Source organism: Pantherophis guttatus, chromosome 6 (assembly GCF_059756535.1).
Source record: "Pantherophis guttatus breed Tessera chromosome 6, ASM5975653v1, whole genome shotgun sequence".
NCBI classification, from domain to species: domain Eukaryota; kingdom Metazoa; phylum Chordata; class Lepidosauria; order Squamata; family Colubridae; genus Pantherophis; species Pantherophis guttatus.
This window is the reverse complement of record NC_142068.1, coordinates 3,563,224-3,583,706: the sequence shown is the minus strand read 5'-3', so window position 1 is coordinate 3,583,706 and position 20,483 is coordinate 3,563,224. Positions and strand designations below refer to the sequence as shown.

At 45.5% G+C, this 20,483-nt stretch overlaps 1 protein-coding gene across 1 annotated transcript in view; it reads right to left on the bottom strand.

The window, feature by feature from the left end:
- The window catches only part of PSMD1 (proteasome 26S subunit, non-ATPase 1), a 140,364-nt gene that overhangs the window by 30,595 nt on the left and 89,286 nt on the right, over positions 1–20,483 (bottom strand). The window lies entirely within an intron of this gene.

Genomic DNA, 20,483 nt, shown 5'->3' with positions numbered 1-20,483 from the left:
TCACGCTGGCGTCGGCAGTCTGACAGGTCCTCTGCGTACGACGACGATGGGGCAAAGGGAGCTTGGCTGGGCCTCTGTTAAGGGTGGGCATTATTTCGTGCCACCATTGAGGGCGGAGTGATTCATCGGCCTGGTCTCTACTGGGAGGTTCGGACAAATTCCTTGTGTGTTCAATCACACTTGGCCAATGAAGATTTCTCTTTTCTTTTCTTTTCTTTTCTTTTCTTTTCTTTTCTTTTCTTTTCTTTTCTTTTCTTTTCCTTTCCATTCCATTCCATTCCATTCATATTCTATTCTATTCTATTCTATTCCATTCATTTTCTATATTCTATTCTATTCTATTCTATTCTATTCTATTCTATTCTATTCTATTCTATTCTATTCCATTCATTCTTTCTATTCTATTCTATTCTATTCTATTCTATTCTATTCTATATTCTATTCTATTTCAATTCTATTTCTATTCTATTTCTATTCCATTCCATTCATTTTTTCTATTCTATTCTATTCTATTCTATTCTATTCTATTCTATTCTATTCTATTCTATTCTATTCCTATTCCATTCATTTTCTATATTCTATTCTATTCTATTTCTATTCCATTCATTTTCTATATTCTATTCTATTCTATTCTATTCTATTCTATTCTATTCTATTCTATTCTATTCTATTCTATTCTATTCTATTCCTATTCCTATTCCTATTCCTATTCATTTTCTATATTCTATTCATTTTCTATATTCTATTCTATTCTATTCTCTCCTCTAAATTAAAACCCCAGAATCCCCTTAACTTCTGAAAGAAAACAATTCGGAGTTTCCCTGAAGAGGCGTCAACTTTTAGAAGCTGAAGGGTCCTTGCTGCTCTCTCAGCTTGGTGGTTTCCTTGCAGATATTTCATTCCTGATGATGTTACCTAGTTTGGGTCATGAAACATCTGCAAGAAAACCACCAAGCCAGTGGTGGGTTTCAAAATTTTTCGCTATCGGTTTGCTGGGCGTAGCTAGGTGGGTGGGTGGGGCATGTGACTGAGTGGGCGTGGCCAACTTGACATCACTCACGCCTACTCAGTCACATGACCCACCACCACCACCTAGCCACGCCCACAGGAAAAGGTAGGAATTTTTTTTGGAATTTCCACCTCTCTACCCCTGCCCTCCCTTCGCCAGTCGCCCCTATTTCCCCTCTTTTAGCGGCCCTGGCCTTAGCCCCACTTCCTCCCCCACCACCGCCTCTTTGTTCGGGCTGCTTACCTTCCGTGGCAGCTAGTCCAGAATCCGGAAAGCCAGCTGACCGGAGTTTTTGGCGGCCTCCATCAAGCCACCGCAAAGCGGGTCTCAAAGAGGAGGCGGCTGGCTGCAGGCCACCAAAAAGTACCGGAGGTCGTGGAAAAAGCTACTGCTGTTGCCGCCATATTCTTCACATGTGCGCATCCCATTGGACTTGCAAGGCAAAATGGGATGCCTGTGCGCGAAGAATATGGCTGTGACGAACATGGCGGGTAGGGCGAGCGAGCGGCGATGGGGGACCGGTTCAGGGGCGTGGCCAGCTGGCCATCGCTACCGGTTCGGCAACCTTGGCTAAATTTCCAACGGTTCGTGCGAACCGGCTGAATACCACCTCTACACCAAGCTCAGAGCCCCAAGGACCCCACAGTCGTTGTCCTCCTCCTTCTCCCTCTTCTTCTATCTCCTCTTCCTCTTCTCCGCAAACCCCTCACTTCTACCACTGATGACGTCACCTAGTTGGGTAAGGAAACGTCTCAGAGAGCACGAAGGACCTCAGCTACAAATATTCTCCTTAATTGAGAGTGCGGCGAATATCACAAAGGCCAGCAGCTTGGGAGTGACTGAGCAGGGAAGGCTCCTCGGATGGTGATTAGGCATCACACCGAGAGGAGGAGGACTAATCAGGCTTTCATCGTATCAAACACCAAGAAAAAAAGTCGGCTTTGATGGTGCAGTAAAGTGAACTTTCAGTGCAGCAGCTCTTTTGAGGACACTCAGAAGGCTGAAAAATGAGAACCTGCTTTAAGGAATAGCCCCAGATCTACTACAGGTAGTCCTCGAGTTACAATGGTACATTTAGCGACCGTCCAAAGTTACAACAGTACCAAAAAAAAGTGACTTACAACAAGTCTTCCCACTTACGAACCGTTGGGAGACTAATATAGATCTATTTCGGACTAATTAGTCCTCATCAGTTAGCCACACCCTCATCACGTTTCCTCCCCGTAGAAGTCAAGTATTTGTTTTCTTCTCTTATTGTAGGCCCTTTATGTGTATTTCTCCTCAGACGGGTATTTTCCTACGTAAACCAAGATTTTCAAAATGCAGCCATAGTGAAATCACATGCTTGACCTCTATGGGGAGGAAACATGTGATGAGGGTGTGGCTAACTGATGAGGATTAATTAGTCCGAAATAGATCTATATTAGTCTCCCAAAAGGCAGCAAATTGCTTGCTGTCTGTCTGATAAAGCCTAGAACTAATGGATGTGATTTCACTGAGCTATGGCTGAATTTTGAAAATCTTGGTTTACGTAGGAAAATACCCGGCTGAGGAGAAATACACATAGGGCCTACGATAAGAGAAGAAAACTAATTCATTCATTCAACAACTGCAGGGATTTTGCTTAAGAATCATGGCACGAAGGTCATAAAATCAGCTGCAGCTCACTTAGCAGATGCCTTGCTTAATGACGGAAAAGTTTGGTCCCAATTTTAGTCCTCTCTTCCTATCCAAAATGCAGAATGTTCCTTTTAAGGCATTTTGAAACTTTGCAGAGTTCCTGTCTTGGAAAGGTAAGATAACAATGGCAGGATTTTCCCCCCGCTTTCCAGGAAAATATAATTCTTTAAAAAAGAAAATCACACCATTCATAAAAATTAAGAGCTTCCTTTTTGCTATATGCTGGAACAGGAAAGGTATATCATTCTCTAATTTACGGTAAGTTCATTAAGCTCTTATAGATTTCTGAATATATATCTATATCTATATATAATTTATTTGTTACTGGAATCAGAGGTTTTGAGAAAAATATATTTCCTGATGTGAAAAAGGAACTGGGGTTCCCCACATTCCCCACAACATCAGATGGCCTGTCCGTCAAGAATTATTCTTTTGATGGCTAGAAACATGAAGGACAGGAACAAAGAAAGGAGAGAATAGACGCTGCACAATTTTCTTATATTTTAGATCAGTGTTTCTCCACCTCAGGAAGTTTTAAGCTGTGTGGACTTCAGCTCCCAGAATTCCCCAGCTGGCTGGGGAATTCTGGGAGTTGAAGTCCACACCTCTTTAAAGTTCCTGGGGTGGAGAAACACTGTTTTAGGTGGCAACCTCTTGACTGACCTTGAAAAAATAAATAAATGGGAGACCAGTAGAGAATTCCAGAGGTGCAGCCTAGACTGATATGTCCAAAAACATCTCAGAGGGAGCAGATCCACCGGGACAGCTTAGCCAGTGGTGGGAGTCAAATAATTTAACAACCGGTTCTTTGCCCTAATGACCGGCTGGGTGGGCGTGGCCATGATGGGCGTGGCCAGGGGTGTGACAGGCAGCACCCCTCTGGGAGCAAAAACAGGCCGCGGGGGGGGGGAGGCCTGCTGCCCCCCTCCCACGCCCCATTTTGGGTTTAGTAGGCCACCCTGCACTTACCTGGGAGCCAAAATTGGGCACGTGGGGACTTCTGGATGGGGCGGGGCCAGCCAGCAATTTAATAATCGGTTCGGCCGAAATGGTGCGAACTGGTTGAATCCCACCACTGAGCTTAGCAGAGATGTCACTAGCCCACCAGGCTGTCTTCAGATGGACCTTACCCTATACTACAACTAACACGTCCTCCTTTTAATGCATCCAATACGAGACGGTTTCTATTTCGAAGGGCGAGCTACCACGGACAATCGTGAATTAAAGGAAAACCTATTTCTTTCTCCTGCCATTCCTTCCTTCCTTCCTTTGTGGGTTTAAATGCGGCTCCTTCCAATTTGGAGGTGGGGCAGAGGCTGAGCTAAAATGGGATGGATGTTATTTTCAGAGCAAGGATTTTCAAAGTTCTGCGTCCTCTCCAGGTTTTCTTTGAAGTTTTGCAGCCTCCGAAAAGGCCCAGGGGATTCATTAAGCATCCGGATAAATTTATATTGATTTTGATCTTTTTGGCGTGGCTGTTTATTTCATGTAAAACAAGATGGGCTTTGCCACATTTTGTAACGTACGAAAACCACAGTTCTAAAAAAAAAAAAATATTCTGCACGTCTTGGCTACCCAACTGTGGAAGCTGCAGCTAAGCCCCAATTTAAGACAGAATAGAATAACAGAGTTGGAAGGGACACTCGGAGGTCTTCTAGTCCAACCCCGATTGAGAGAGACGTGCCCAGGGCAAGGATGAAAAACTAGGGCGGTGATTCATTTGGCTTCCTTGAAAGCTTTTTTTTAAAACCATCTGGAGAGCCAAAACCGGCCAAAACAAATCAACTCTTGAGTTCCACCCATTGTGGCTATCTCAAAAGCTAAGCAGGATTAAGGCTGGTTGGTTTTTGGATGGGAGACCACCAGGAGAACCTGAGGATTAGAGGTAGTCCCTGATTTACGACCGCAATCCACTGCTAAGCAAGACAATTCTTAAGAGAGTTTTACCCCGTTTTACGACCCCCTTTTGCCACAGCTGTTCAGTGAATCACCGCAGTTGTTAAGTGAATCGTGCGGTCATTAAGCAAATCTGGCTTCCCGCGTTGACTGTGCTGGTCAGAAGTTGGCTGGGAAGGTTACAAATAGTGATCCCTGGACCCTGCAACCGTCATATATGCGAGTCAGTTGCCAAGCTCCCAAATTTTGATCACAGGACCCCCCAGGGATGCTGCAACGGTCGTAAGTGTGAAAAACAGTCATAAGTCACTTTTTTCAGTGCCGTTGTAACTTCAGTCACTAAAAGAATGATTGTAAATCAAGGACTACCTGTATTAGCTAGAAAGAAAGTTTCTAATTACGTATGCCTGTTTTCCTTTATTAGTTTTTTTTAAAATCCTATTTCAACTGTTAGCTTCCCAAAGTTATATATATGACATGGGCAGCCATATCAATTTATTTTTTGTTTATGTCCTGTCTTCCTGAAGTATACAGCCAGTTTTCACGCCTAAGGTGGGACTAGAACTCACATGTCACCCAGTGTTCTGACCTAGGCTTCCTGAGAAAGCATAAATCACAATCTTAGTCCCCCAAAAAATTTCTTTTATTGAAACGGCTGTGAATTACGGTCATTCACAGCCCGTAACGATTCACAAACAGCCTGCGAAGATTCCGATAGATGTCTGCTGGAGTTGACACAGTCGTTCAGGTTAATGTTGATAAGCACCTTATCTTTTATCTCCCTTGAAACGCTGCCAGGGACATAATTGTCAATTAGTTTTGCAAGGCCAAACGTAGCACAGAGTCAAAGGGACTTTCTCAAGAGCTTGAATTGACGATATGAACTAATTGCTTCCTGCAAAGGCTCACGTCCGTTTGCTCCTCTTTTATGTCTTTTGGGAGGGGCCAATCAACACCAAGCCTTACTCCTGAGTTGCCCTTTTTTTTCCTTAATTGTTCTTGCCTCCTGGCAGCTCTGCGCATGCGCACACTGGGAACAGGCTGACACTGTTCTTCTGCCTCGCTGACGTCAGACTCTGGAGGCTCCGGAGGCAGCACATAACTACCAGATAGCTCTGGCCTCCTCTCTGCCTCCGGCGCAGAGCCCTTGTCCGAGCCTTCCCCAGACTCCAGGACTGGCCCATGTTTCTAATAAAACAACCCATTAAAATAGTAAAAATATTATTATTATTTAGGCCAGCCCTGCTTGTTGGAATTTGCCACAAACACGGCAAGAGTCCAGAAGTCCTGAGTTCAACTCAGAAGTCCTGAGTTAAAGATGAGCGGTCCTGGGTGTTCATTGCCCACACTAGGTAACATCATCAGTGCTAGAAGGGAGGAGGAGCAGGAGGAAGAGGAGGACAAGGATTGTGGGGTCCTTGGTTGTCTCTGAGCTTGGCTGTCTTCTTGCAGACATTTCATTACCCAAATATGTAACCTCATCAGTGTTAGAAGGGGTGGGTGGGTTTGCTCTGTTTATATACCCTCCTGTTCTGACCTAGGCTTCCTGAGTCAGTAAAACACAAACTTCACAACAACTGTGAATTCTGTTCATTCACAGATGAGTCCCAAATTGTTGCAAAGAGTCCTTCGGGATAAGGCTGATAATCACCCACCTTTATCTCCCTTGACACGCTGCCAAAGACCTAATTGGCAAAGCCACACGGAGTCCAGAATCAAACAGAGCTTCAGGCTTTAAACTGAACAGAATTAACAACAGTTGCTTCCTGCAAAGGCCCACGTGCCTTTGCTCCTCTTTTAAGGCTTATGGGAGAGGCCAATCATCTCCAAACCTTACTCCCGAGTTGCCCTTTTGTTTTCTCAATTGTTCTTGCCTTCTGGCAGATCTGCGCATGCGCGCACTGGGAACAGGCTCACACTGTTCTTCTGCCTCGTTGACATCAGACTCCGAAGGCAGCAAATAACTACCAGATGGCACTGGCCCCCTCTCTGCCTCCAACGCAGAGCCCTTGTCCGAGCCTTCCCCAGACTCCAGGACCGGCCCATGTTCCTCCCCAGCCTCCTCACTGTTCGACTCTGCCGCAGGCTGCTGGCGGACCACAACACCTCCCTTCTAGCACTGATGATGTTACCATGGCTGGCTGGGGAATTCTGGGAGTTGAAGTCCACACATCTTGAAGTTCCTGAGGTCGAGAAACACTGACCTAAACTGTAAGGAAAATACACAGCTTCTAGTCCAAGACCCTCTTGTTAATCAGGCCCGGGAGGGTTTATTTTTCTTTCGCAGCCCAACTAAGCCTTCCTTGCCTTGTCAAAAAAAAAAAAAAAAACAACCCATTTTTAAAAAACCATTTGTCTTCTTCTGCTTATCCAACTGCTTGATCGGCCGTTCTGCCCGCTGGCTTTGGAGAAATATTTAAGAAACGGAGCCGCTTCAGGTGCTGAGTGATTTTCACGGGTCTTTACAAACAAACCGAGTTGGCAGCTGCTACGGCTGAAAGGTAACCACCCAACGTCGTTCATTTTCAAAATAAATGGAAATTTATAACTTGGCGCAGGGCAGCTGCTGAGCCTCTCAAGAAACAGTGTGAAATTAAGCGGTAATTCAAGAGATCGCCAAGACGTGTGTCGAGATGTTGGCTTGATCTAAAACTGTTGGCTTAGCTAACCTTCTTCTCTCTCTCGAAGGACTTAAGGAACTGAACTGGTCCAGCCAACATCTAAGCCATCTTTAAACATCCTTACCAACCTCTAAGGGAACCAGGTATGTTTAGCCTAACAAAGAGAAGATTTTTGTTAAACAGAAATAAACTCGATGGGGTTAGCAGAGACGGCTAAATTGGCTATTTTGATGAAAGAAAAGAACGTAAGTACTTTTGTTTTGACTTGGAAACCGATTCTGGACTTTGTGCTTGAGGTGGGGGGGGGAAAATGAAACTTTGACTTTTTGGTTTTGCTGATTAGATGGATTTGTCGTTATAGAAATGGCTGGTTGATACCATTATGGAAAAATACAAAGTGGAGGTTTGATGTTAAAGCCTTATTCTTCTCCAAAAGAGGGAAGTCATATTTCACACTTACAACCAATACACCATCGCCATGGTCACGTCATCAAAATTCAGGGGAATGGCAATTGACTCATATTTATGACCGTTGCAGTGTCCCAGGGTCACGTGATCCCCTTTTGTGACCTTCTGACGAGTAAATGGGGAAGCCAGATTCACTTCACCGCTGGGTGAGTAACTTAACAACTGTTCTGCCCCAGTTACGGATCCCAAAGAACGCAGCACACACAAAGTTTGTACAAAACTGAATTTACTAAAATAACTCAGTCTTTTTCAAAACAAAGGCTGTTAATAAACTTTCTTAACAGCCTACAAGAAACCAAAGATAAAAGTAATAACAATCTTACTAAGGTTGGCAGAAAGCCCAGAAGCAATTTGCAGAGAATCCAGACGCGAAGGAGAGTGAACTAAAGTTGTTCCCTACAAATTGCTTCAGTCGACGTTCCTCCTTAAATAGGCTAAGGGAGTGGCCAATTAGCCCCAAGCCTTACTCTCGAAGAGACCTCCTCCTGAGGAGCCACTCCTGCCTTTTGGCAGCTCTGTGCGCCCATGCATTGAGAAGAGGCTCCTCCTCTTCTTTCTCTTCACTTATGGGAGCTTCTGGAGGTTCTGAAGGCCCTGGCTGAATCCCTGCCTCTGGCACCACATCTTCTCCAGCCTCCTCATTGTCTGACTCGGGTGCCAGCTGCACAAGCTGCTGGCGCATCACCACACCAGCCTCCTCGCTGTCAGAATCAGCTACAATCAGCACAGGCCGCTGACGGGCCACAACAATGGCAGTGATTCGCTTAACAACCGTGGGCAAGAAAAGTGGTAAAATGGAGTAGAGCTCACTTAACAACTGCCTCATTTACCAACGGAAATTTTGGGCTCAATTGCGGTCATTCAGTTGAGGACTACCTACAGGTTTAAAAAAGAGAAGTCTTAGGAGTGACATGACAGGATTCTATCTGATATTTGAGGGGATGTCACAGTGAGGAGGGGGTCAACCTATTCTCCAAAGCACCTGAACGCAGGACAAGAAACAACGGATGGAAGCCCCTCAGGGGAAGGTCCAACTTGGGAACAAAGGAGGAATTACCCGATAGTGAGAACAATTCGAGGAACAGCTTTGCGTTCTGGAGTTTTGGTTGCTCCATCGCTGGAAATTTTGAAGAAAAGCCATTTGTCCAAGATGGTACAATTTCTCCTGCCTTGGGCAGGGAATGGGACTAGAACAGGGGTCGGCAACCCACAGCTCTGGAGCCGCATGTGGCTCTTTCATCCCTCTGCTGCTGCTCCTTGTCGCCAGTCAGCTCCACAATTGATAGGGCTTTCGGTTAGGACAGGTAGAGGAGAAAGGGCGCCGCGCTAGGAGGAGACTCTATGGTGGGGGAAAAGGACTTATAGGAGGAGACTCTATGGTGGGGGAAACGGACTTCTAGGAGGAGATTCTATGGTGGGGGAAACGGACTTCCGGTCGGCTCCAGAATTGAACGGGGTGCTTCGGGTTAGGACATTTGTGGCTCTTTGAGTGTTTAAGGTTGCCAACTCTTGGACTAGAACATCTCAACGGTTCTTTCCAGCCTTCTGATTCTCTAAGTGCTTTCTACTATGGACATTTATGAACCTCTACGAAGGTAATCGTCAAAACGCTTTACCAGGATGGGTGGTCCACCTCCTGGAAGGTAGACCCTCCGTGGGCCAGGTGGTCTCTCCCCATCGTCCGATCTTGCAGTGCTTCTTTGAGTTGTTCAATGCTCTGGCTGGTGTCAACTTTGACAGTGTCCAGTGACCGTGTTCTTTGAAGGCCTGATCTCCTTTTACCGCTCACTCTTCACAACATCATTGCTTTCTCCAGTGAATTCCCACTCATTCTTCTCCAGGGATCTGTGTTAAATGCCCTTCCGAGCAATCCCTCAATCTTGTGGCAGTAAATTCTAGGCACCAACCTGGAATTTGCATCACAGTTCAAAAATGTCTGCTTCAAATTCTCATGGTGCCCAAAATAACTTAATGCTCTGTTGACTCAACTTGGTCCCTCTAGTCTTAGTGCAACTTTAAGACTTCTGGACTTCAATTCCCAGAATTCCTCAGCCCAGTCATTAAACGTCTTCTGGGAGTTGAGGTCCACAAGTTGCCAAATTTGGAGATTTCTGTCTTATTGGGAAGGATGAGGGACGTTGTACAAAGCTGCCGTGTCCTTTTAGGTCTCACAAATACAGGGTTTTTCTTCATTGTTCCTTTTCAATTTTTGTAGGTCTACAGGCAAAACTGTCCACAAGTATTTTTAATTTGTCTTTTTCGGATCTAGAGCAGTCTTTCTCAACCTTGGGAACCTTAAGACATGTGGACTTCAACTCCCATGCTGGCTGGAGAATTCTGAGAATTGGAAGACTTTAGACTTTAGAATAACTTTATTATCACTTTAGATTTATTATGACTCTGTCAAGGACCTTGGAGTACTCATTTCTAAAGATCTAAGTGCCAGAGCCCACTGTAACATCATTGCCAAAAAGGCATTAAGAGTTGTTAACTCCATTGGACTGTTTCAATTAAAGCACTGATACTACAAGCTACAGACTGACTGCCTGATTTACACCTCTGGTAAGCGTTCCACCATTTGTGGATTCTTGACATAGAAACCAAGTCAAAAATCCATTCAATCAAATCAATCAGAATAGAGTGGGAAGGGAGCTTGGAGGTCTTCTAGTCCAGCCCCCTGCTTAAGCAGGAGACCCTATACCCGTGATGGTGAACCTGTGGCACGCGTGCGTAGCCATATAGGTGGGCACTCGAGCTCAGCTCCGGTATGCATGCTTGGGCCGGCCAGCTGATTTTCGGGCCTTCTGGGCCCACTGGAAGTAGGGAAACAGGCTGTTACCTGCCTCCGGAGGGCCTTGGGGCGTGGTGGGGAAGGCTCATTTTTCTTTCTCCCCAGGCTCCAGAGCCTTTCTAGGAGCTTGGGGAGGGCGAAAATGGCCTTCCTCACCCACTCTGGAGGCCCTCCGGAGGCTGGAAATGGCCCGTTTGCCAACCAGAAGTTGGCAAATGATGGGCCTCCAGGGGGCTGGAGAAGGCCGTTTTTGCCCTCCCCAGACTCCTAGAAAGGCTCTGGGGAGAGAGAAAAATGGGCTTACTGGGCCCACCGTGCCAGGAGCAGGCGGTGGGAGTGGAGGGGGAGCATGCGCATGCGTGGGGCGCATAAAATTATGGGTGTGAGCATATGTGTGCATGACCCCCCTTCTACCCCTGCTCCTGGCACACGATGGCAAAAAGGTTAGCCATCACTGCCTTATACCATTTTAGACAAGTGGCTGTCCCGTCTCTTCTGAAAAACCTCCAGTGATGAACTTCTAGAGGCAACTTCTGTTCCACTGCTTGATTGTTCTCACTGTTAGAAAAGTTTCTCCTTAGTTCCAGGTTGTTTCTTTCCTGAATTAGTTTCCATCCATTGTTTCTTGTCTTGCCTTCTGGCGTTTGGGAAAATAGATTCACCCCCTCTTCTTTGTGGATATTGGAAGACTGCTATCATGTCATCCCAGTCCTTCTTTTCTCTGGACTGGCCAAACCCAAATCCTGCAACCCTTCTTCGTACGTTTTAGTCTCTTAATCATCTTAGTTGTTCCTCTATGCACTTTTTCCAAAGTCCCAACATCTTTTTTGACTTTGCCAAATCTGAAGGAATCCAGCAAAGATAAAGAACATCACCAAGGATTCAGCTTCTTAAGATTATTTCCCCCTTATTAAAAATAAATAAATACTTTGTCGATGAATATCTCTGAAACTCCAAGAGCAACGTCTGCGGAAATGTCAAAAGCCAGAGGAGATGCTGAACAGGCCTTCCAATTTTGAGGGCAAAGCTGCAGTTCCCGTGATTGCTCTACACTTTGTCTCATCGATCGATTACGCAAACTAGTCGAAAAATGCCTAACTAGCGACGTGACTAAGCTTCCTTAGAGATAACATTTGATTTTTGTAAGGACTTTCTCCTTAAATAGTCTTTTTTTGACTCATGCAATTTCCGCTTCCTGTACTGATAGTAGGGAATATTTGGAGTTTAGGGTTAAGTTGTGGGATCCTTCGTGATCTCTGAGCTCGGTGCAGACGTTCAGTTACCCAAACTAGGTAAAAAGAGCAAAAGAAGAGCAAGCCCTACACCTTTCTAGCACTGATGATGTTATCTAGTTTGGTCATGAAGCAACTGCAAGAAAACAACCAAGTTCAGAGAGCACCAAGTATCCTACAGTTGTTGACCTCTTCCTCCTATCCGCAAACCTCACTCCCTTCTAGCACTGATGATATTCCCTAGTTGGGTCATGAAATGTCTGCACGAAAACCAAGCAAGATCAGAGAGCACCAAGGACCCCAGAGACCTCCTCCTCCTCTCCACAAACCCCCTTCTCTTCTAGCACTGATGATGTTATCTAGTTTGGTAATGAAAGGTCTCCAAGAAAACCACCCAGTTCAGAGAGCACCAAGGACCCCACAGTCCTTTTCTCCACAAAGCCCCCTCCCTTCTAGCACTGATGATATTCCCTAGTTGGGTCATGAAACGTCTGCAAGAAAACCAACCAAGATCAGAGAGCACCAAGAGACCTCCTCCTGCTCTCCACAAACCCCATTCTCTTCTAGCATTGATGATGTTACCTAGTTTGGTAAGGAAATGTCTCCAAGAAAACCACCCAGTTTGGAGAGTACCAAGGACCCCACGGTCATTGTCCTCTTCCTCCTATCCGTAATCCCCCCCTGCAAGAAAACCAACCAAGATCAGAGAGCACCAAGAACCCCAGAGACCTCCTCCTCCTCTTCACAACCCCCATTCTCTTCTAGCACTGATAAGTGCTAGAACAGAATGGGCCAGTACGCTCCCACAGAGAGGGGCTCCTCGGGGTGCCGTCGGCCAAACAATGTTGACTGGCGGACCCCAGGGGGAGAACTTTCTCTGTGGGAGCACCTGCCCTCTGGAACGAGCTCCCCCCCCCGGAGATACGGACGATTCCGGATTTACGTACTTTCCGCCGGGCCCTCAAAACTTTTTTATTTCAACAAGCGGGGCTGGCCTAACTCTCCAATTGTTTAATTTTAATTTTAAATGGGATATTTTAATTGTTGGGCCAAATTGTTTAATATATTTTTAAATTTTGTATTCTATGTTTTTTTTACTTTTGGCTGTTCACCGCCCTGAGTCCTTCGGGAGAAGGGCAGTATATAAATTTAAATATAAATAAATAAAAATAAATAAATATTACTTAGTTTGGTAATGAAACGACTCCAAGAAAACCACCCAGAGCTCAAAGAGCACCGAGCATCTCTGTTTTCTGTATTATACAATCCCCTCCACCCCTGAGAATGCTGCAAGGGTGGAGACCCCAAAACCCCCCTGCCAAATACCCATTTTGACCCTCTGGAGGCAACAGTGTGTGGCTTTTACTTCTTGTTCAACACCTTGCAACAGTTCTGCCGTAAAATATAACATGGGAACAGCTGCAGGAAACTGAGGGAGCTCTGTTCTCCTGAAAGAGGGCTTCCAAATTCTCAATTAAGTGTAACTTGCAGAGGAAGAGAAGACGGGCGAAGTTATAACCAATCTGTCAACCAATGACAGTATACATGCCAGAGAGCTCGAAGATCCGCCAAGGAGATTCACATTAAGCTTCTTGTTTAACATGTCCATATAAATCAGTAAACTCCGAAATTTGGAAATTCTCGGATGGCTTGTGCTAACGGAGGGTGGGGGACACTAATTTCGAAACTTAACATCCACTAGAAGCCAAAGGCTGCATTGATGGAAAAAAATTGTCTTTTGACACTGCTGCATCAACTTAAAACAAGAAATCTTTCCCAGGAAAATCAACTTTTGGTTCAGGGGTATCTGCAACCTTGGCCACTTTAAGACCTGTGGACTTCAACTCCCAGAATTCCCCAGCCAGCCGTGCTTTTCCTGGAGATGTTCCATGCTAGCTGGGGAATTCTGGGAGTTGAAGTCCACAGGTCTTAAAGTGGCCATGTTGGGAGACCCCAATGGGAGGTGTGCAGGAAAAAGATTGTTGTTAATTCTCTCCAACGACAACAACACAAGACCTGCTTCGGGAACCAAAGGTGGCTTCCTGAGACAGAAAAATATGGGGTTCGTACTCTCTGAATTTGGTGGTTTTCTTGCAGATGTTTTATGACCCAACTAGGTATCATCATCAGTGCTAAAAGGGAGGAGGAGGACTGTGGTGCTCTCTGAGCTTGATTGTTTTCTTGTAGACGGTTCATGACCCAACTGTCAGGTTTCGAGGTCGTCTCAAATAAATTGCATTTCAAACAAAGTCTTTGATGAAAAACTTCCATTTATTAAGCACGACATTCTACCTCCGACTCCATCGCAGCCAACACTGACTTCCAGACCCCAAACCCTCCCTCTCCATTCCCCACTCCTCTGCACTCATTGGCCATCTTCCAAGTCACTCTACCCCTAATCTACTGCTCCAGCTCAAAGGAATTTCCCCCCTCCCATCCCATCTCCTAGGGGATATTATCTCCAGGGAAAATAAGTAGGTGAAAAGTCAAACGTCCCTTTCCAGATGCCTCCGCTTCTCCTCATGTCAGCACTAGAGTAAATGCAGCTTGAAGTGCTGACACCAACTAGGAACATCATCAGTGCTAGAAGGGAGACGGATTACTACTTATTCATATATAAGTGGCTTCTCCTCTCAATGTTAGTGAGAGTGTTTTTAGTGGCTGCTTGATTACGCTGCTGTTTACTATTTGATTGTTTCTCGGATTTGGTAGTTCTTTGCTGTTATTTTTAAATATTTTTTTATTGATTTTACAACTACAACACAACACAGCACAACATACAAAACATCAACACACCATATGTGTGTCTTTTTACATATCAGTTTCGTTCCTCTTACTTTCTACATTCCCCATTTTTCTCATTCTTTATTGTCTTTATCTTTATCGTCCCTTTATTTCTAGTTTTATTCATTTACAATATTTTACACATTTATCACATCATTTATTCCCTTCTACCCTCCCTAGTCTTTAGCCAATCATACCATTTATTCCATACTTGATAATACAGAATATTATCAAGTTATCTTGATGATCTTTTTCTTTTATTTCTTTATCTTTTTCTTTTATTTCTTTCGTTAATTTATCCATTTGTTAGTTCTTTGATTGGGGTAATATTTACTGCTTAATAGTTGGTCAGATAGGGCTGGCTCGGCTGGAGAATTGCTGGCACGGTTCACTTCTTGATTATTGACCTAGTTTTTAATCTTGGTGTTAATCCCTGCTTGTCTGGGTGTTGCTTGCTAGTGAGGTGGTGTTTTGGCCACGGTGGCGCAGCGGTTACAATGCAGTATTGCAGGCGAATGCAGAATTCCACTGCCAGCAGTTCGATCCTGACCAAGGTTGACTCAAGGTTGACTCAGCCTTCCATTCTTCCCAGGTCGGTAAAATAAGGAGCCAGATTGCCTGAAGGAAGAGGCTGACTCTGTAAACTGCTTAGAGAGGGCTATAAAACACTAGGGAGCAGTATATAAATCTAAGTGCTAGTGCTGTTTTTGTCTCCTTTTTGGCTTTTCAATTGTCTCTTTTGAATGGTGTGCAAATGTTATTCATCTCTATGTGCCTGTTGATGGCTGTTACATCCGGGTGCCAGGCTTTGAGGAATTCTTTAGCATTTTTGGACTTGGCTTAGCCTGGGATACTCGCAGGATACTCCTGTTGAAACTACGATTAAATCTGTCAATGGGTTGTGAAAAGTGTGAAAACACCAAAGACCCAAGAAGGAATATTGTGCCCACACAAACTTCTTGGTTCAATGATTACAAACACATGTAATCTCTCCATGACCATGATCCTCATCATCATCCAGATATTTCAGAAGGCAAATGACTATGACAGGCATTATTTTTAGCAATTGCTTTTCCAAGGAAATTTAAGTAATCAACAGACTAGGGAAGAAATGAGTTGTTCAAAGCAGCATTCCCAAGATAAAACTTTTAAGAGCTAAAACTGAGAACTAGAAATTGGAGTCAAGACATCTGAGACATCATCAAACGTAAGTGTCAACAACTGGGGGGTTTTTTTCCCCCAGAAAGGAGAATCCCCTGACGCAAATTTCAGTGTATTTTTCAATATTGGTCTCCCTTAAAAACACAGTTACCGGTAGTCCTCGATTTACAACAGTTTGCTTAGTGACCATTCAAAGTTACAACAGTACTGAAAAAAGTGACTGAGGACCGTTTTTCACACTTACAACCATTGTAGCATTCCCCCCCCATGGTCACATGATCAAAATTCAGATGCTTGGCAACCGACTTATATTTATGACGGTCGCAGTGTCCCGGGGTCATATGATCCCCTTTGGCGACTTTCTTACAAACAAAGTCAATGGGGAAACTGGATTCACGTAACACTCTTGTTACTAACTTAACAACGGCAGGGATTCGCTTAACAGCGGTGGCAAAGAAAGGTCGTAAAATGGGATAAAGCTCATTTAAGAAATGTCTCAGTTAAAGTGTTCTGCCCCAGCTACGGACCCCAAAGAACGCAACACACACAAAGTCTATACAAAGCTTATTTACTCAAAATAACTTAGTCTTTATCAACCAAAGGCTGTTAATAAACTGTCTTAACAGCCTACCAGAATTCTAAGATAAGGTAATCACAGTCTTACTAGAGTTGGCAGAAAGCCCAGAAGCAATTTTGCAGACATGAAAGAGAGTGAACTAAAGTTGTTCTCTACAGCTTGTTGCAAGTGGTGTTCTTTCTTAAATAGGCTAAGGGAGTGGCCAATTAGCCCCAAGCCTTACTCTCGAGGAGACCTCCTCCTGAGGAGTCACTCCTGTCTTTTGGCAGCTCTGTGCGCCCGTGCATCGAGAAGAGGCTCCTCCTCTTCCTCCTCTTCACTTAAAGGAGCTTCTGGAGGTTCTGAAGGCCCTGGCTGAATCCCCGCCTCTGGCACCACATCTTCTCCAGCCTCCTCACTGTCTGACTCGAGTGCCAGCTGCACAGGCTGCTGGCGAATCACCACACCAGCCTCCTCGCTGTCGGAATCAGCTACTAGCTGCGCAGGCCGCTGGAGGGCCACAACATAAGGACAGAAATTAACCCAATCTGTATTTCAGGAGTTTAGCAGGATACAAATTCTGCTCACGAACTCCTGGCGGGTGGCCCTTTGAGAGCTGTACGCAACGAAATTTCATTTTAACGCGTGCCGATGAATGTACATTTCAAGTGACAACAAAGTTCATTCTAAATTCTAAGCTCTGAGCAATGCCAGTCCTAAGCCTGGTTGCAAATCTAGCCAAGCAGAATAACTGCAACTGCAAAAACCCTGAGCTATAAACTCTCTATTTGTCAAACAAATGAAAAAAAAAAAAAAACACTAAAAACCCCACTTGGAATGTATTATTCCACAGCAGAATACATTATTTAAAAGAGAAGACTTGTATAAACTTTCAAACCTACACTCTCTAAAAAACACAAAAAACCAACAGTAACAAGCTTAGCATGCTTATTTCCACTCTTTTAAAGAGCTAAAATCAAGATTAAGATTTCAAACTGAGCCGCACAATAAGTAAGAACATTTCTCAAACTAGGTAACTTACTGTATGATTCAGGGGGGGGGGGGGAAAGCTTGAGGGCGTTTGTAAAAAAAAAAAGAAAAAAAAATGCTAACAGGCCCGGAGAGAATAAAAAGCTGAATCATTTTACTCAGTACTACTGATTTTTGTTCCGCTGATTCATTGTTCTCACTGTCAGGAAATTCCACCTTAGTGATAGGGTTGATCTCGCTTTCGCAAGTTTCCACCCATTAGATCAGAACAGAGTTGTAAGGGACCTTGGAGCAGGGGTGAAATACTCCTGGTTCGGACTGGATCGCCTGATCCGGTAGCGATGACAGTGGCTGGTTCGGAGAACCGGTAGCAAAAATCCCTGCGGCCCCCCCCCCATGCCCAGCTGAGCCGCGCGATCATCAGAGGCTTTTTTTTTTTGTACTTTTAAAAGCATTTTTTCTACAACCTCTTCCAATGAAAAAATGCTTTTAAAAGTAAAAAAAAAAAAAAAAAAGCCTTTAATGATCGCGCGGCTCAGCTGGGATCGTCAGAGGCTTTTCAAAGCATTTTTTTCTGCATTTTTTCTCTCTTGGCCGAAGAGGTGGTAAAAAAAAATGCTTTGAAAAGTTAAAAAAAAAAAAAAAAAAAGTTGGCCACGCCCACAGAACCGGTAGGGCTTCAAAAATTTTAGCAAGGGGTTCTCTTCCTGGTTGCTGGGTGGGCGTGGCCTAGTCGGCCTCCTGCACCACAGCGGGGGGGACGGGACATTTTTGCCCTCCCCGGGCTCTGGAGGCTTTCCGTGAGCCTCCAGGAGGGCAAAAATGGCCTCCCCAGGCTTTGGAGGCCCTCTGGAGGCTGGAAATGGGCCCGTTTCCGGCCTTCCCAAACTTCCGGTAGGCCCGTTTTTCACCCTCCCTGAGCCTCCACATGCGCTCTGCACTTACCTGCATCCAAAATAGGCTGCGTGGGGACTCCTGGGCGGGGCAGGGCAGGGTGGGCGGGGCCAGCCAGGAGTGGGATTTGGGGATTCTCCAAACTGCACAGAACCTTAGCTAGAGGTTCTCCCGAACCCCTGCGAACCCCCAGCAGCCCATCCTGCTTGGAGGTCTTCTATTCCAGCGCTCTACTCAAGCAAGAGATTCTATACCAGTGATGGCTAACCTTTTTGCCATCACGTGCCAGGAGAGGGGGGGCGGGGGAGGGTCCCGCACGCACGTACCCATGTGCATGTGCACGCAACCCCACCCACCCCCGCTCCTGGCACATGATGGCCTGGTAGGCCCGTTTTTCTTTCTTACCTGTTTCCAGATCCTCTCTATGCATCTGGGAAGGGCGAAAACAGCCTTTCCCACTCCCTTGGAGGCCCTACGGAGGCTGAAAGGGCCCATTTCCCAACTCCCGGTGGGACAGGAAGTGACATTTTTTGCTGTTCCCAGCCTCCAGAACCTCTCTAGGAGTCTCTGGAGGCTGGGGACAGGAAAAAATGTCACTTCCTGTCCCACCGGGAGTCGGGAAATAATAATAATAATAATAATAATAATAATAATAATAATAATAATAATAATAATAATAATAATAATAATAATTTTATTTGGGCCCTTTCCGCCTCCGTAGGGCCTCCAAGGGAGTGGGAAAGGCTGTTTTCGCCCTTCCCAGATGCATAGAGAGGATCTGGAGCCAGGTAAGAAAAAAAAATGGGCCTTCCCCCCCCACAGGCCCTCCGGAGGCAGGAAACAGCCAGTTTCCCTACTTCTGGTGGGCCCAGAAGGCCCGAAAATCAGCTGGTCAGCGTGCGCATGCGCCCCAGAGCTGAGCTGGTGTGCCCACTAATATGGCTCTGCGTGCCACCTGTGGCACACGTGCCATAGGTTCGCCATCACGGTTCTATACCATTTGAGACATGTGGCTGTCCAGTCTTTTCTTAAAAACCTCCAGTGATGAAATTTCTCCTTAATTCCAGGTTGACTAGTTTCCATCCGTTGCTTCTAGTCCTGCCTTTGGTGGCTCTGGAGAATAGCTTGATCACTATCTTCTTTGGGGCAGCCCATCAAATAGTTAAATTCGAAATGGATCAGGCCTATTGCAGCCATCTTTCTGTTTCTCGAATTGCCACGCAGTATGGGAGGAGGGGGGGGGGAGAAGCTTGGAATGCAGACCAGACAAAACAACCTACTATCCCTTGGGAACCAAGGTCATCTCAACAGGTGCTGGGCAGAGCCTGGAAGAAATTGCCAAGGAGACGCCAGAACGCCTAATTGGACAATGTGACCTGGGACGACGAGGGAGGGAATGATCTGTTCTTGAATTATACTGAAAACGCGGGAAATAATCAGAGCTGGTTTTGTATTCATCCGCGCCAGAATGATGTACTCAGTAAAACAGTCCTTTGAGAAAGTAAAAAGTCTCAAGAGTTGCTGAATTGTTTGGGTTCATCAGTCGGAACCTTGACACAAATATTGGAAGACTGATGTCATGTTCCCCCTTAATCCTTCTTTTCATTAGACTAGAATGAACCTGCAACTCCAATTCCCGCAACCGTTCTTCGTACCTTTTAGCCTCCAGTCCCCTAATTATTTTTGCTGCTCTTCTCTGCATTCTTTCTAGAGCAGGGGTGTCAAACTCAAGGCCCATGGCCTGGATCTGTGCTGTGGGGTGTTGTGGCCCGTACGTGGCCTGTGCAGCTAGTAGCTGATTCCGACAGCGAGGAGGTTGGTGTGGTGCTGTGCCAGCAGCCTGTGCAGCTGGCACTCGAGTCAGACAGTGAGGAGGCTGGAGAAGATGTGGTGCCAGAGGCGGGGATTCAGCCGGGGCCTTCAGAACCTCCAGAAGTTCCCATAAGTGAAGAAGAAGAAGAGGAGGAGCCTCTTCTCGATGCACGGGCGCGCAGAGCTGCCAAAAGGCAGGAGTGGCTCCTCAGGAGGAGGTCTCCTCGAGAGTAAGGCTTGGGGCTAATTGGCCACTCCCTTAGCCTATTTAAGGAGGAAGGCCGACTGAAGCAATTTGCAGGGAACAACTTCGTTCACATACCTTTGTGTCTTGTCTTGCTTATCTTATCAGCTTCCTGCAAATTGCTTCTGGGCATTCTGCCAACCATAGTAAGTTTTCAGTATTATTCTTTGAATTCTTGGCGGCTGTTAATGCAGTTAATTAACAGCCGTTGTTGTAAAAGACTGGTTTATTCAGTAAACTAACGTTTGAACGGAATTTGTGTGTGCTGCGTTTTTTGGGGTCCGTAGCTGGGACAGAACATGGGGTGCTTAGATCTAGCCCGTGGTGCCGCCCTGGAAACGATGA